Source organism: Alligator sinensis, unplaced genomic scaffold (assembly GCF_000455745.1).
Source record: "Alligator sinensis unplaced genomic scaffold, ASM45574v1 scaffold653_1, whole genome shotgun sequence".
Lineage (NCBI taxonomy): Eukaryota > Metazoa > Chordata > Crocodylia > Alligatoridae > Alligator > Alligator sinensis.
The window spans coordinates 69904-85526 of NW_005842498.1; positions in this window are offsets into that span (position 1 = coordinate 69904).

The following is a 15623-nucleotide window of genomic DNA, read 5'->3' on the forward strand; positions in this document are numbered from 1 at the left end:
AAAGAGGAAGCCATGGATCTGGAACAAAGATGACAGTGAAGTTATGAGAGCAACCTTGGACATCTTTAAAGTGCATTTCTAAAGGGATTCCATTTTGATGCCTTTTGCGTTCAGAAATTTCATTGTTTCTGTGCAACCAATTCGAATCTTGAATAGCAAAGCCATTTAATGTTGTGGGACAAGAAGCAAAGGAGAATATTGAATCACTGAAGCAGAATACAATACATTATACAGAAACAAACCAAGTGTCAATTTATGTTTGTTCTAAAAGTGCCATGATTGGATTTGGAAAAAAAGGATAAATGTTATGGTTCAACAATCAAACAATGGGAAAAACATCAGTGCCTATTGAACAGAAATGGAAAGGGGTGAAGGGGGGTGGTAAAGAGAGAGGGGAGTTGTTGCAGCAAAACCAAACAAACAATAACAAAAACCAAAAAAACATTTTCTTTTGATTTCATTAAAACCAAAGTTTTCACCCTGGGCCCTGGCTGCCCAAACCTTATTCTGAGTTATCTTGGCTTGAAGATTTCCCCCACCTCCAAGCCTGCCAATTTGTTTTAACTGAGCTTTTTGCTGTCAGGCCTCTTCTGACTTTTTTGCAAAGGCAGAGGGGAAATTGAAATTCCCTTTGATCAGATGGTTGGAAATCTCTCTCTCTCTGTCCCTTGAGAGATCTCCTGATCAAATAGGTAAAAAGTCACCCCCTAGTGATCAGAGTGAATAGGGCACTGACTTGGAGCTCACTACAGGGAAGGAGCTTTATGGCTACTTCAGTGACTACTAAAAATATGCAGCCCCTTCTGAAGCAGGAGTGGAACCAATGCTATCAGAAGACAATCTAATCTATACTGTGTGGGGCTCAGAAAATAGAGTGCTCCAAAAGTACAATGCCTTTTTCCTGTTCAGTTGAAGACAGTTATCTGTACTTCAGTGTAGAATCTGTTAGCTGTCCCATGAATATACTCACTGATTATTGCTGACATTGGGGATTGTGATCCTATTTTAGATTTGTCTTTATATATGGTTTATGAGAGCTTAAAAGGTATCTACTTGTTTTAAAGTGCATTTGGAGTCTTACAAAACTTCTTGATCTGAGAAATGTGTACTCAAGAGACTCACTGATAAGTTTATTTCAACATCACTCTTGCTGTTGGCAAATTGAGGGTGTAATGCTGCATTTTTTCTCACATATGGATTGAAGAAGTCTGAGAAGAAATGGAGAAGTGAAATGAGGGCCCTGTTTCACAGGCAGGTGGCTGTCCATACTGGTGACCCAAGAGATGCCCTTAAAGTCAAAGAACGGGAACTCAAGCTGGGATTTGAAGATATGAAAGAGAAGTGTACATTAGGCTATGACTGTGCCACCTGAGACAGTATTGTGGCAATCTCTCAGGGCATCAGCCTAACTAATGCATCCTGTGGTACATATTTAAAGCAAGTCAAGGTATGAGCCCTGTTAAACTGGAAGCTGGAAGAACACACTATCTGATCACTCCTATAATTACACTTGCTGTAGGAGAGAGGGATTCCTGAAGCAAAATGGCAAGGGCCACGGAGTTTGATCCACCCTAGTAATAAAGTAGGAGGCCTCATCCCCAGTTGCTGTGTTGCACACTGTGAAATCCACTCTTTTGGGAAGGACTGGAGGAAGTTGGGGTCGTGTTTATGTGTCGCATGACTTCCAATCTATTTAGCTGTCATGATGTGGTTTTGCTACACTACTTATGGATCTTTCCTGTTTGTTTTAGAACCTGCCTGAGAAGCTGAACAGGAATGCATTTCAGACACTTTACACAGGAGCAACCGGACCATTTCACACTGGACACAAACCCAGTCTATGCCAAGACATGAGTATTATGGTATCAAATTGGGTGGCCGAGCGTGAAATTAGGCATAAAACTAAGTGGTCAAAAATGCCGAGCTCCCAGAAGGCAATTTAGAATGCAGGGGCAGAGAGCACTCCCCTCTGCCTGAGGGGCTGTACTTCAGGAGCAGGTTCCTTGGTCTATGGGCACATCTACACATGTGCCCCACTGCGCAGTTGTTAATGCATAGTCATTTAGTACTTGCTGAAGCAATTAATAAAGGACTGTGCAGTAACTGCCAGTACTTCGCAGTCCCAGCAGTGCATGGGTTGTTTTTGACCCTACTGCTCAGCAGCAACAATGTTGTTTCCAAATGCAGTTTAACATTTATGTCTAAAACTATAGAAAATAAATATTTCAGCATTTCCAAAATGAAATTTAACTTTCTAGAACTGGTATCATGAAAACTTTCTCCACTTTTAAAAAGATTATCTCATTTTTTTAGCTCAAACTGTCACTAAAATCAACCCAAATTCACATAATTTCCATCTGCTCAAAAATCCATTATTAGGTATATAAATATAACATTTGTCAAAAAAGTCCAGCCATGGACACTTTAGTAACCACCAAGCTGTCAAAACCTTCAATTTATATCATTGCAAAGGTGAGGGTGAAGTGCAAGACAAGAAGTCTATAAAAGAAGTTGTCACTATACCGTGCATTTCTTCGTACTAAATCATCATATATTACATTACATTGCTTTGCACTGCACTATATTATACTGAAACGTCTGACCTGCCAATGCAGTCCATGGCATGGGATTGTGTTAAATTAGAATATCCCAGAGAATACACAACCGTCAGCATACACCAACTGAAGTCAACAAATCAGCTTGATGTTAGTGAGACATTGGGTGGGGAAGAGTTCTGATAGGCCTGAGATGGAAAAATATTGCCCTCTTCTGGACACACATATTTCTGGCAAAGATACAGTAACATGGGAATTCAAGAGCTGTCAAAATGTCTGTGCTTAGCCCCAGATGAAAATCACCTAATCACCTGATACCCACATTGCCTATCTTAATGATCAGTGTATGCAGCCTGTCTCATCAGCTTCATCAGACAAGTAATTGCATCTTCTGCCTTTGCTAGGTCAGTGAAATTGCTTTTTCACAGATGGGACAATTAGGTTTATAGATGGCTATGTCTCTTTCTCCCTCAATCTCTCTCTCTCTCTCTCTCTTTTCTCCCCTCCCTCCCCGCCCCCAACAAGTTGCCACCGAATGAAATCTAAGTATGTGTCCCTCTAGTGACCGGTGGTTCCCAAACAGGTTCAGTGTCCCTGGAGCTGTTCAGAATTTTTTTATTCAACGTTTTCAGTATGAAAGATTTCTTTCAAAGCCATAAAATTTTCCAGAAAAAAATAAAAAGTCACATTTCATAAAATCAGAAAAGTAGGGCTGGAAGGGTTCTCTGGAAATCACATCTAGTCCAGCCCCTTCTCAAGACATGATCATCCCTAACTAAGTCATTTAAGGCAAGTATTTATCTAAACTGTTCTTAAAAAACTTGGGAACAAGCCCTCATGCATAAATACCAAGAATAATATCCAAAACATCAAAAGCACCCTTTACCTTGCCACTGGTTAAGCAGGGGGAGAAAGACACTGCCAATTTTCTGCCACTGCAAGGTTAGGAAGTAGACCTAAATGATTCTGAATTTACTTTTTTTGTCCAGCAAGGTAAAATGATTTGCAGTAGTGCCCTGGTATGCCTCTGGTACCTTGTTTCATTCTGGTGGTGAGAGAGAAAGAAGCTGCATAACTAATCAACATGCTGGTGCCTCTGGCCACACCTGGATAGTACAGACAAGACAAGAGATGTGTGAAATTCAGCCTCGTCCTTTCCACCCCCCAATTCTCTCTAAGAATCACACCTGCACTAAAAAGCACAGGCAGCCAACGAGAGGGTGGTGAGAATGATGCTCTTCTTCAGCTGGTACTAGATTTGCTTTCCCAGTTGAAGTTTGGGTCTCCTGCAGCAAGTTACTTGGGCTTGGCCTGACTATTTCAGAGAGTTACATCACCTCCATGGGAAATCCACATTTTTAACTTTTAGTTACAGAAAGCATACTTGTGGAGCAATCGCCCCACTACTTAATAGTGAGCTGGGGAATGCCAGCATCAGTGAATTGACGGACCTCGAAAGACACAACCTATGGTTAGATGAGCTGGTATCTCCAGGAAGCCTAACGCCGGCTGCACTTTCTGGCAGCTTTGAGAAACACAGGAACAAGAAGGAAACTTCCCAGACTCTCCACTGCACCTGCAGCACAAACACAGTGAGAGCCTAGAGGGTAGAGGGTGACAAAAATCTCCCAGATTCAAACACATTTCATACCTGGGGGAGGGGAGGGAGGGAAGGGCACCATGGAGAGCAGTGGAGTGGAGCTTAGACACCTTCAGGCTTTGAGGCACCTGTCAGTTATCTACTACAGTGGAAGTGAAGTAATATCAATAACCACCAATAGTGCAGACATCCCTCCACAAACACCACCTTCTTAATGGCAGGGGCTCCTTTTTCTTGCCCACCAGCAGCCTTCCCTTGCCCCCATCAAACATGCCTGCCTCTCTATGCAAGCCTTGCCTCACCCGGTTCTGGCGCACAGGACACACCTGTGCCTTCACCACCTGTTTCCTCCCCTGCCTCCCAGCCCTTCTCATCAGCCCTCCAACGGGTCTGTAGAGGGAGCTCTGGTCTTAGGAATTGACTGCATCTCCGATTCACACTCAGGCCACTCCTCATTACATCAGTTCCTTGGCTGGTTATTTGATGAGAACAATAACATGATGTATTTTCAGGGTATGTTGACTTCTGGCCAGGAAACAGTGTGATAGACAGATACCAGCATTTGCACACAAACAGAGAGAAAACTGCAGAACAGTTAAGTGGGATATGGAAATCTAAAGTAAAAAAGAGGACAGCTGAGATGAGACGAGAGGAGAGGAGAGTGAGATATGACTCATGTTCAATGTACTGTCTGATGGCAGAAGCCGGGTCCATACCCAGAGCCTGTATCGCAGCAGGTTCATGTGGCCTCTCCTCTGGGGGACCTCCCCTTCCCCATCACTAAAAAGACAGTCATATTGCTGCGTGATGGGCCTGAAGACGTCATCCTAGAGGAGGGGTCCAGTCTCCAGTCCTCAGCAGACTCCTCCCCTTGTCACCCAGGAGGCAAAGCTTGGAGAGGCTGTGTGCAACCTGGGTCTCTCCATTGCACTGACACCCCAGGGTCCTCTTCCCTCTGAAACATAGGTTTGCTCTTCCCCTCCTGCTTCCTATGAAGTGCAGCAGGACGGAGACCTAACACAGAGAGGCGACAGAGCAGAGACAGCTGCCAGGATGTGGGGTCCTCTCCTCTTCTCCATGCTGCTGCTTTTGGGGACAGGTATGGTGTGAGTGAGCCAGGGAGGGTATTAGGCAGGCAGGCCCATAACATACTCTAAGCAGGTACTATCTCATCACAACGGTTTAAGGTGGTCTCTGGGTACTATGTCTCATCTGTATCAAGGCATGGAAGAAGGAGAGGATCACAAGGGAGCAGAGGCATGTGGGTAAAAATGCCCACCCGGACTTGTCAGAACAAGAGGCAGTGAATGATTCCCACATGAGACAGCTTTTCTCTGGTCTAGCACTTCCTGCCACACCTAAGCCAACACCAGTGGGATGCAGATCTCCTCCTTGTGCCCAGGGAAGGAGGTGGCCGTCTTTTATCCATTCCTTTCCCTGCTCTTCTCATTGTATCCAGCCTACACCTCACGTCCACCCTCACTTTTCTTTATAGTGTACGCCTTTCAAACTGCTAACTTCTCCTTCTCCAGTTTCTGCCCTAACTTGGAGCTGTGCACTTCTCTCAAACTATATCCTGTTTCCTTCCAGGTGTGGGCTCTGCCCCTGTGGAGAAGACGGCCTTCCTCATGGGGGTCCCACGAAGCAACTTGACCCTGCAATGTACACTAAAACAGGCTGACTGCAAATGGATGTACTGGTACCGGCAGCAGGGAAGCAAGGCACTGGAGGCTCTCTTCTACTCTTACGAGAACAGTCTGGTGAACTTCACAGCTGAGCCCATGCAAGCTGAGAGAAAAATGGGGCATTTCACACCAAAGTGGATCAACCTTTCACCATCAGACTCAGCTGTGTATTATTGTGCCTGCAGTAGTGCACAGTGACACAGAGCCTTGAGTCAGCCAGGAAAAACCCAGAGACAGGGGTAGGGAGGAGGCAGGGGGAGCTGGGTGCACCTGGCAGACTTACTGCTATGGAAGAGCAGAGATGAAAGGATTACATGGGGTGTCTTCAACGGGACTGAAGGCATCCTCACCAACCTCCAAGCCAGGACACTTGCAATCTCAGTGAGTTGCAAAGTCAAGGCAGCTGACTTTTACTACCCTTTTCTTCTCTTCACTGTTCTTTTTTCTCCCTGTCACCATTTGCTCTCAGTTTTCCTTCCCTACCACCTTTCTTCCTTCATGAACTGCTGGGCTTCTTTCCAATGTATGCACTGTGGCCTGCCTGGCTGACTGTTTTGGCTCCCACAGGTCACAAGGGTTAATCAATCAGTGAAGAAGCTCCCTCCAGGGCCAGCCTGGCAGTGGCTTTTGGAAAAACCAGCCTATTACTTCATGACACAGGGCCATCAGCATCCATGTGCCCTGTATCTCTAGATACAGGTGAGGAGAAATCAAGAGAGAGCCAGAATGAGCATCTCCCAAATGGATGCATAGCACCTTTGGTGCTTTCTTTCACTGCACAGTACAGGGAGGAAAGAGGAACCGGACTGTAAGCACGCTCTGTCTGTGTCCTGGAAAGAGAGCATGTCATACACTCCAGGCAACTTCCTCTGCTACGGATTTGCCCCCTGTCCCATGCTAGTGCATCCCTGCCCAGGGGTGTAGGAGAGCACTTTGTCCCGTCTGGAAAATGACTTTCAGTGGGGAATCCCAAAGCCATGAACCCTCTTGGCATTAATTTACTGCCCTTAGGAGGTTTGTAGCTCCTGGTATTATCACTACTATACAGAAGGGGAAATTGAGGGTTGGAGCACATAAGAGATTTCCTGAAGGCCACATGAGGCGAGAGTGGGAGAATAGGTTTAAGTTACAGAGGTTTAGGTTGTAGCCGTGTTGGTCTAAGGATATAGGCAGACAAGTGTCCTTGGGTGAATTTGATATCTTTTATTAGACCAACCCAAATGGTTGGAGAATAGTTATTAAGCAAGCTTTCGGGTTCAAAACCCCTTCGTCAGGCTCAGGAAGCTGCAGCAGTTGGTGTGTGCTCTTCCTGGATGGAATGAAAAGTAAAGAAGCCGGGGGCTGGGCGGGGCTGGGCTGGGGAGTCAGTTGCCAGGCAGATTATAATGTATCAAAAATCCAATGTCCATGTTTAGTCCCTGATCTCTAGTATCCAGCAGGTTGATGAAATGGAGCTCATAGGCTCGTCTCTGGGATGTGTTGTGTAAATTTCCCTTGAGGATCAGGACTGAGAGATTGGAGAGAGAGTGGCCCTCCTGTGAGAAATGTGCCCCCACCGGTAATTGGGTGTTTCTGTCTTTGATGGATTTCCGGTGTGCATTCATTCTGGTGCGCAGTTGTTGTCTGGTCTCTCCTACATAACTTCCATCAGGGCATTTGGTGCATTGGATGAGGTATACTACATTCCTGGAGGTGCAGCTGTAAGATCCTGGGATGCTGATGGCTGGGTTGTGGGGTGTAGTAATAGTGGGGGTGGTGGAGATGTGGGAGCAGGTTTTGCATTTCTTGTCATGGCACGGTCTGGATCCTTTTGGTGTGTTCTGGGGTTAAGGAAGTTTGCTTCTGGTGATGAGGTTGGCGAGGTTCGGTGCTTGTCTGAAGGCTAGGATGGGTGGCTCTGGGAAGATCTTTTTAAGAATAGGGTCTTTTTCTAATATGGGTTGCAATTTTTTGAGGATTTTCCGTACAGGTTCAAGGGATGGGTGATAGGTCATAACCAGCGGTGTGCGATTTGTGGGTGTTTTTCTTCTGTACTGCAGCAGTTCTTCACGTGGTATCCAGGTGGCTCTTTCAAACGTGCGATCTACCTCTCTGGAGGAGTGTCCTTGCTGGGTGAAAGCCTTTTTAAGATTGGTGAGGTGGCAATCCCGGGTGTTCTCTTCAGTACAGATGCGGTGGTATCTGAGGGCTTGGCTGTATATCACTGCTTTTTTGGTGTGTTTCGGGTGATTGCTGGTTCTGTGCAGATATGTATGTTGGTCTGTGGGTTTCTTGTATACTGTGGTCTGTATTTTACCCTTCTGGATACTGATCCTTGTGTCTAAAAAGGGGATGTTGGTGTTGGAGTATTCTAAAGAAAGTCGGATGGAGGGATGGTGACTGTTGAATTTCTGGTGGAACTCAAGTAGAGATTCCAGGTTCTCACTCCAAATGATGAAGATGTCATCGATATATCGTAAGTACAGCAAGGGTTTGATGGTGCAGTTCTTGAGGAAGTCTTCTTCCAGGTGGCTCATAAAAAGGTTGGCATACTGTGGGGCCATTTTAGTGCCCATAGCTGTTCCCATCATCTGGAGGAAGTGTTGATTATTAAAAGTGAAATTGTTGTGTGTGAGGATGAAGTGTATAAGCTCAGTGATATCTTTGGGTCTGTATTCTGGGTTGTAATCTTGTTCCTGTAGATATGTAAGGCAGGCATGGATGCCATCCTGGTGTGGGATGTTGGTGTATAGGCTGGTAACGTCCATGGTGGCTAGGAGTGTGTTCCTGGGAAGGTGGTCTATGTTTTTAAGTTTCCGTAGCAAGTCTGTGGTGTCTTGGACAAAACTTGCTCTGTGGGTGACAAGCGGTTTTAGGATGGATTCAACAAAACCTGATATTTCCTCAGTTAGGGTCCCATGGTTGGATATGATAGGTCTGCCAGGGTTCCCTTGTTTGTGGATTTTAGGGAGCATGTAAAAAGTCCCTGGGTTAGGTAGCGGGGGGATCAAGGTCTGTAGTTTTTCTTGTAATCTTGGTGGAAATGATTTGATGGTATTGTTGAGTTTTTTGCAAACAACAACTGCACACCAGAATTAATGCACACCGGAAATCCACCAAAGACAGAAACACCCAATTACCGGTGGGGGCACATTTCTCACAGGAGGGCCACTCTCTCTCCAATCTCTCAGTCCTGATCCTCAAGGGAAATTTACACAACACATCCCAGAGACGAGCCTATGAGCTCCATTTCATCAACCTGCTGGATACTAGAGATCAGGGACTAAACATGGACATTGGATTTTTGATACATTATAATCTGCCTGGCAACTGACTCCCCAGCCCAGCCCCTGGCTTCTTTACTTTTCATTCCATCCAGGAAGAGCACACACCAACTGCTGCAGCTTCCTGAGCCTGACGAAGGGTTTTTGAACCCGAAAGCTTGCTTAATAACTATTCTCCAACCATTTGGGTTGGTCTAATAAAAGATATCAAATTCACCCAAGGAACCTTGTCTGCCTAGGTTTAGGTTAGAGATCAGAAGGCAATATTTTACAGTTAGGGTGGCCAAAATCTGGAAACAACTTCCCAGGGAAGTGGTCCTCGCCCCTACCTTGGGCAAATTCAAGAGGAGGTTGGATAATCACATATCTGGGGTCTTGTGAACCCAGCATTCATTCCTGCCTGTGGCAGGGGATCGGGCTAGATGATCTGTTCAGGTCCCTCCTGACCCTAGCTACTATGAAACTATGAAACTATGAAACTGGGAGCAGAACCCAGGCATCCTGTAACTAGTCACCAAGGTGTATTTGCCACACAGCACTCCCTGCTGTTCCCTTCAGAAAGCTCTGCCACCCCTATCCTGCTCTCTGTGTTGTCTCCACTTTTCTCTACTGCCCTCTCCCCCTCCCTCCATCTTCCCTGCTCTCCTTCAGTCTTTTCTTCCTCAACCCTCTGCCCCTCTTCCTGTCTCTCCCTTATTCCCCTAAACAATAGACCATGACCTTGGTGGAGGAGGGGTCCTTCTACAAAAGTGCAAATGATCTCAGTTGCACACGTGCAAGGTCCACGTCCCCTGTGAAGGTGTGCAACGATACTGCTGTCCTGGCTTAGCAGCTCCAGCCAGCCATACGGTTCTCAGGTCCAATATCCTCCCTCTCCTCCCTTCCCCTGCAAATATCTTTCTCTTCAAAAAGCCTCCCTTAATCTGCACCCACCTCTCCCACCACTTCCTGTCTCACCCATCTCTGCCTCCCTTGCTGGGGCCTGGATGTTCACAGTCAGGCTCAGGCTGGGGGTGTCTGTGCACCCATTTCAGACATAGTCAGGGTGGAGGTGTCATCTGCTATGGCTCCCCACTGGCTTTCCCTAGTTGTCCTGTTCGCACTGAGTAAGTAAACCCTGCTTATGTCTCTCCAGGGATGTGACAGGCCGTGAGTGAGTCTGCAGCCCAATCTGTTTTTTCCCAGAAGCAGCAAAGATGAGATGGGGATGGCATAAGCAGAGAGAGAAGACCTTCTCCCACCAGTGAGATTGAGGGGTGAGGGGGTCTGAGACACCGGGAGGTATGGAGGGAATCACAGAACAACGTGAGTGTAAATTGTGTGAGTCTGGTACACAGGCCAATGAATTGTCAGCCAAACACATCCTGCTGGCACTTCTGTTGACCTTTGCAGGGGAAGAACTGCCTTCCTGTCTTCATTCGCTCCTGGTAGCCTCTCAGTTTTTCTGTCATCTTGCTCATTGCCACTATCCTACTTTTCCATTCCCAACTCTCTCTTTCTCCTTTGCTCCCTCGCTCCTTCCCTCCCTTCATCTCTCTCCTTCTCCTGAGTTTCCTCTCCGCCTTGACTCCTCCATGTGTTGTTTCCTGTTTCATCCCAGGTGTGGGCTCAGACTATGTGGAGCAGCCGCCTTTCCTCATGGGTGTCTCTGGAGCTTCCCCCATCCTGCACTGTGAATTGAAAGAGGCCATATACCTCTATATGTACTGGTACCGGCAGCCGGCAGGCAGGGAGCTGCAGGTTCTCATCTATTCTGCAGGAGATGGATCTGGGTACAACTTCACAGCAGAGCCCATGACAGCCAACAGGCATGGAAACAACTGGACTCTGACCTGGAAGAGACTTTCACACTTGGACTCAGCTGTGTATTACTGTGCCTGCAGTGATGCACAGTGACACAGAGCCCTGAGCTAGGTAGCAAAAACCTATGGACAAGGTTTGGCGAGGCAGCGGGAAAAGTCAGATTGCCCTAAGGGACAGAGACCTTTCATATGACTAGGAATACCAGACTCCATCATCAAATACCCCATGGGATCTGGGCCCAGCAGTGTCCTAGGTAAACAGGTGATAGAGAGGAGCACCATGGACTATGTTTCTTGGAGATTCCCCACCCACCACACATCACATAGTGCATGCGGGCTATGTGTGTGTGTGTGAATATGAACTTGTGAGAAAGAGAGAGAGAGAGAAAAAGGGGAAAACAATGAGGCTACCAGTTCAGCTACTAGCCTGCCACTGGGGTTATCATGGGATGCCCCAGAGAACCGCTGATGTATGACTGGCAATGATCTTATCCATCAAGTCTGAACTTTGAATGAAGGTCCTTTCTCTGTATCTGGGGGTCAGAAGAATTTGTGGAGGGCCACAGGACTTGCCCATGCCCCAACACCGTCTGCAGGTGCTGGGAGGGAGACATAGTGATGGAGAGGAACTGCACGTCACAGCTGAGCCTATGACAGTGAAGAGGAGTGGAAACAACTGGAATCTTACTTGGAAAAGACTTTCACCTATATTGCTGCACCAGTGGTGATGCACAGTCACAGGGTCCTGAGAAAGCCAGTGTTAAGGCAGCAATACCAGGGTGAAGAGTTATGGGATACATGGAGTATCTCCAAAAGGACTGAAGAGCCTCCCTGTCATCATCAGTGGAAGACAGAGACCACAACACACAGTTGGTGTAAAGGACAGGCATGTTTCTCTACATTCCCTCCTCCCCTACATTACACTTTATTATAGCAGCTGTCCAGGAGCACTGTGGGGTGGACCTTTCTCCACTCCTGCTGACCCAGATGCATCACTGGGCAGCTAGGCTGTATGAGGGAAGAGGACACAATGGAGACAATCATGGCTCCAAAGGATCATGGTAAAAGTGCCCAGAGGGTGAGAGGCGGGTCTCAGGCTCTGCTGCCAGATGTGTTCCAGGTATCTATCCAGTGATTGTCTAATGTAAAATGTAGACTCCCTGTCCAGAGAGCAGTCATGGGAACAGAGCATCCCCCTGAAGAGCAGAAGGAAGAATGAGTCCCTTTTCTTCCTCTACTGGACCCTCTGGCCCCTATTTCTTCTAGGACTGAAGTCACCCCCAAACACACACATAAAAAGCCAGGCCCATGAACACAGCCAGGTTCTCCCCGCTTTCCCCCTCCAGCCAGCACCTAGAGTCACACACACTGACATACAAGGTTCATATTGCTCTAAATATGGGTTCCCACTAGGTGCTTTCAGGGAGTCGTTCCTAGTCACACTGTTCTCCTGCTTAACATCCTCCCTCTGCCTCCCTCCAACAGAAATGTCTCCCCACCCCAGCTCTCCTCCTCTCTCTTCCTCTCATCATTTCCTGCCCCCGAGGCAGGAACTGAAGCATCAGAGAAAGGCTCAGACTGCCTCCATTTACCCATCTCAGATGGTTCACAGGTAGACATGCCCTGCTCTGTTGTTCCCTGCTGGCTCTTCCTTCTCAGCCTGTCCTCGCTGGGTAAGTGCATCTCTCAGGGAAAACAAGAGAGCAGAGGCAGGAGAGATAGCAAAGAACTGTTGAGCACTTATCCCAGCACCCATGGGCCTGGATCCTGTCCAGCTGCGTCCAGGGTTTGATGCTCCAAGGCTCCCTGCAGTGCAGTAAGAAATGGGGGAGGTCCAGGGGAACAGGGTGGAGGGTTGCTGCCTTCCCCTGGGGATCATTCTGCAGCCTCATGGACCCGCTGGCTTTCAGAAGTTTCCTCATCTCCAGCCTGAATTTTTCCCCACTAACCAGACCCAGTGTGTCCCAGTGAACACTCTTCTCTTCTACTCTGCTCCTTTCCCCACAGGATGTGCCATCCGCCAGTCCCCAGACAGCGTGGTCCAGCAAGGAAAGCCAGTGACACTGACCTGCTCCCAGGAGAAAACCCAGATGGAGTTCATGTCCTGGTACAAGCAGGTAGCTGGCGAGGCCACAGGGCTGCAGCTGGTGGTATTCTCCATAGAAGGAACCAAGACAGAGGTGGAAAAAGATTTCCAGGGTCATTTCTACAATAACAGGACAGGGAGCAATCAGCTGTCTCTGTACACTCACAGCACCTGGCTGAATGACTCAGGCATCTATTACTGTGCTAAGCAAGAACTCACAGTGGCCCAGCTGCTAGAGGGGCCTAGCACAAAACTCCCCACCGGCGATAGGTAACAGACTCTCCCTGCCTACTTCGCCTCCAACCCCAAGTCAAGCCCTGAACCAGGCAAAACAGCCTCACTGCCCCCCCACCCTTGCCATCCTGCCCCAGAAGCATCAGCCCCCGGCCATTGCCCTGCCCTGCCCCCTCCTCTCTATTCCTATCTACCCATCTCACACCTTCCCCCACCTCCTGTTCCCTCTTGCTGAGTCCCACCTCCTCCCCCAAACTCCCTTTTCTTCCCTCCTTTCTTCCTCTGCTTGCATCCCCTCGCTCAGGCCCTTCTCTCACTTTCCCCTCCCTCTCTTCTGGCCTCTAACTCCTTCCTTGCTTTCCATTCTGCCATCTCTGACCTGCCCCTCACTCCCTTTTTGCCCCTCCTCATTTCTGCTCCCAGTTATTTTGAGACTTGCAATGCCAACCATTTCCACCCTGATGGGGCTGGCATCTTTGCCCTCCCCTGTACTTTTACCCTCAGGATTCCTCTTCTTGCCTCCTCTTCCCCTTCTGATCCTTCCTCCTCTGCCTCCCCCTTGTCCTCTGTTCCACATCTCAAGCATGCTTTATCTAGTGCAGGCAGGGGCAGCTGAGCATATAAGATGTTGTTACCAGGATTAAAAATTTGGTCTGAGATTTTTTCGCTGCTGGGTGCAGCTCAGAGCAGACTGCCTTCCCGTGGAAATTGCTGAGGTCAAATCTCTTCCCAAGCCAAGACTCAGGATCTATCAAGCAGTGGGGACCCTGGCTGGTTCTCCAGCTGGAGGTGGATGGGTAAGGCACAGAGAGCAGAGAGACCCCAGCACAGGCATCCCCCTGCAAGTGTGAGAGGTACTGTACCCTGCCCTTGAGGTCCAGGTCCCTTCACACACATTCCCTGCTGTCTACAGGCTGCTCTCATACCTTCCCCCCACACAGCACACACCTGCACCTGGGCCATGTGCTCTCCCGCCTGGTTCACAACCCCTCTTATCAGCTCACCAGTCAGTCGGTAGAAGGAGCTGTGGTCACACAAATGGACCATGTGTTACACCCACACTTCCAGACCTCCTCTGGGCCCCATCCCACACATTCACAAGTCTTTGAGCACATAAACGAGTTATTTAACCCTTCTCATTTAAAATGATTTCACTGGTTTTCTTTGCCCTCTATCAAAACAAAAAGGCAGGCACCCCAATGCTCACAAATATACACAAACAGAAAAAATAGAGAAGATATAGCTATAAACTACCATATTAATGAGGCATATGATGCCTTAAGTCACTGTGTGTATTACCCCTCCTTGCTATCTGACATCCACAGGGCCCAGCCAGCTGCCTGAATATGATCATGTCCCTTGGTGGCAGTAGCTGCTGTCCATCTGCAGTGGGCCTTGTCACCTAGGATCAATGATAGTAGGAATTTCAGAGTGGGAACCATGATTACCAGTATGTGGTATATGGGCAGGGCAGAAGAAGGCAGAAGGAGAATGGAGACCCAGAAAGAGAGCCATGTGGACCAAGACAGTCACTTGTGTGTATAGAGCTGTTCTAAGGTAACCACAGAGACTGCAGTTAATATAATAACCCTCTAGTATGTCCTTAGGTGCAAGGCAAGCATTACACCTAGGCTCTCTTCTCTGGGGGGCAGTCCTTTCCATCCCTTTCACTCAACAGACGGTTACACTGTTGTGTGATGATGAGCAGGGACCCTGGTTTTCTCTGATTAAAAAAAAAAAATCCCCAATTTTCGGATTAAAAAAGTGACCCCATATCCGCATTTTTCCATGATTAAAATGAAACACCGCTAATATATAAACATCCACATTTTTCTATGATTAACATGAAACACCACTAATATATGTCTATATATTATAATATATATTATATGTATATAAATTATATACATACTATACATACACACACACACACATACACACACTATATATTATAATATATGCCGATATATTAGTGGTGTTTCATTTTAATCATGGAAAAAATGTGGAATTTGGGTTACTTTTTTTAATCCAAAATTTGGGGATTTTTTTTTATCAGAGAAAACCAGGATCCCTGGCGATGAGCAGGAAAGCATCATCTCTGCAGAGGGACCTAGTCTCCCACTTCCAGCAGGCTCTTTTCTTTACCACCCAGGAGGCAGAGCCCAAAAAGGCTTTGGACAGTCTGGGGTATCCTCTGCACTGACTCCTCAGTGTCCTCCTCCCTCTGAGGCATGGGTTTGCCCTTCCCCTCCTGCTGTCATGAGACACAAGAAGCAGGAAACCCAGCCTGGGGAGGAAACAGAGTAGACACAGCTGCCGGGATGTGGAGACATCTCCTCTCCGTGCTGCTCCTCTGGGGGCAAGGTACAGTCTGAATAAGTGGGGAAGGTGTGGGACA